Source organism: Palaemon carinicauda, chromosome 17 (assembly GCF_036898095.1).
Source record: "Palaemon carinicauda isolate YSFRI2023 chromosome 17, ASM3689809v2, whole genome shotgun sequence".
NCBI classification, from domain to species: domain Eukaryota; kingdom Metazoa; phylum Arthropoda; class Malacostraca; order Decapoda; family Palaemonidae; genus Palaemon; species Palaemon carinicauda.
Genome location: NC_090741.1, coordinates 34,381,598 through 34,384,267, shown reverse-complemented (window position 1 = coordinate 34,384,267; position 2,670 = coordinate 34,381,598). Strand labels below are relative to the sequence as shown.

At 34.1% G+C, this 2,670-nt stretch overlaps 1 protein-coding gene across 3 annotated transcripts in view; it reads left to right on the top strand.

The window, feature by feature from the left end:
* Exn (Ephexin) overlaps nt 1–2,670 on the top strand; it is a 222,187-nt gene that overhangs the window by 152,772 nt on the left and 66,745 nt on the right. The window lies entirely within an intron of this gene.

Genomic DNA, 2,670 nt, shown 5'->3' with positions numbered 1-2,670 from the left:
CATATTCATTTTCAGTCAAGAACTAAGTTTGGCTTTCGAAGGAAGTAACTTGCATTTGCGACTACACTGAAGTCCTAAATTTGGCTTTGGAGGCAAAAGGCCTTCTAGAGGGACTTTTGAAATATTTATTTAAGCTTTATAGGCATGAGGGCTTCTAGATGGACTCTTTTGAAATATTTCTTTAAGCTTTGGAGGCAAGAAGCCTTCTAGAGGGACTCTTGAAATATTTATTTAAGCTTTATAGGCATGAGGGCTTCTAGATGGACTCTTTTGAAATATTTCTTTAAGCTTTGGAGGCAAGAAGCCTTCTAGAGGGACTCTTGAAATATTTCTTTAAGCTTTGGAGGCAAGAGGCCTTCTAGATGAGCTCTTTTGAAATATCTTTTAAAGCTTTGGAGGCAAGAGGCCTTCTAGATGGACTCTTGAAATATTTCTTTAAACTTTGGAGGCAAGAAGCCTTCTAGAGGGACCCTTGAAATATTTCTTTAAGCTTTGGAGGCAAGAGGCCTTCTAGATGAGCTCTTTTAAAATATTTTTTAAAGCTTTGGAGGCAAGAGGCCTTCTAGATGGACTCTTGAAATATTTATTTAAGCTTTATAGGCATGAGGGCTTCTAGATGGGCTCTTTTGAAATATTTCTTTAAGCTTTGGAGGCAAGAGGCCTTCTAGATGGACTCTTGAAATATTTCTTTAAACTTTGGAGGCAAGAAGCCTTCTAGAGGGACTCTTGAAATATTTCTTTAAGCTTTGGAGGCAAGAGGCCTTCTAGATGAGCTCTTTTGAAATATTTTTTAAAGCTTTGGAGGCAAGAGGCCTTCTAGATGGGCTATTTTGTGATTTCAAATTAAGCTTTGGAGTAACAAGACCTACTGTAAAGACTCCTCTGTAGTACTAAGCTTTGTCCAGCTTTTGACGGTAAAAGGAGCACTTAGACCCACGAAGCTTAACACTACAGAAAGAACAGGACAGCGAGGACAGCCTCTGAGAAGTTGTCTGCTAAGAATAAGATCAATTAAGAGTGACCATAAGAGGTAAGACCTCGACGAGGCAGTCCCGTGCCAACTTCTGGTTCTCTGTTTTCTCCTGCCGTGGGTGGGTGGGTTGGTGGGTGGGTGGGCGTAAGAGGGCTTAAGGATTTCCTGGGTACTATGCTTACAGATTTCTTTTTGGAGCGACGAAAGTGAAAGGATTTACATTGGGGTTTCTCGTCATGTCGATTTTTTTATATATCTAATTTCGCAGTAATGCTTTGATCTGTTACATGGTGGCAGAGAGAGAGAGAGAGGAGAGAGAGAGAGAGAGAGAGAAATTAATAAGGCCATGACTAGGGAGGGTATGAGAGTTGATATATCTATATCTATCTATCTATCTATCTATCTATCTATATATATATATATATATATACTGTATATACAGTATATATATATATATATATATATACATACATACATTCTTTATATATATAAAGAGAGAAAGAGAGAGAGAGAGAGAGAGAGAGAGAGAGAGAACACGATTACGCCTCGGGAAGAACGTACATGACTGGCCAGGCCAACCGAGCTAGTTTTTCCCAAGCGTAGCTACTAAACGTAGCGACGTCCATCTCTCCTTTCATTTATTTCTTTTTTTTTCAATAATCTCTTCCGGCGCTAACTTTCATCACGACGCCGCCTTTGGGACATGGTTTTCTGTCGCGACATAACATATAAACGATCAAAGAGTTATTTTTTGTCGTAAGGTTGAATCGGCGATTTTATTTGAGAAATTAACTGTTTGGCTATATATAGCCGGACAGATGTGTGTGTGTAAGCCCAAGCCCAGACAGATGTGATGGGATTCAAAGACTTTCCTTAGCTTTGTAGTTTTGTGCTTTTAAAAAACGCTTCATAATTTCTTTAACTTGATACTTTATACTTTTAAAAAACGCTTCATAATTTCTTTAACTTGATACTTTATACTTTTAAAAAACGCTTCATAATTTCTATAACTTGATACTTTATACTTTTAAAAAACGCTTCATAATTTCTTTAACTTGATACTTTATACTTTTAAAAAAACGCTTCATAATTTCTATAACTTGATACTTTATACTTTTAAAAACGCTTCATAATTTCTTTAACTTGATACTTTATATTTTTAAAAAACGCTTCATAATTTCTATAACTTGATACTTTATACTTTTAAAAAACGCTTCATAATTTCTTTAACTTGATACTTTATACTTTTAAAAAACGCTTCATAATTTCTTTAACTTGATACTTTTACAAAACGCTTAATAATTTCCTTTAACTCAATTCTATATGTTGGAAACTTTCTTTTAAAGATGAACGTAATGTTTGTTGTTTATATTCAACTCGCATTTTGTCTGAAACTTTTTTCTGATCTATAAACTTTCAATGTTTACAATGTGTCCAGGAAACAAGTTAAAGACATAAATGTTAATGGATCTTATGGCTTTCTTTGAATTATGAATTATTTGATAAACTATCCCTACAGGTTTATCTTTATACATTTTTACGCAAATCTTATATATATATATATATATATATCACACACACATATATACATATATATATAATTTATATATATACATATATATATATATATATATATACACACATATGTGTATGTGTGTCTGTATATATTGGCAAGAAGAATAATATGTGTTCCTAGA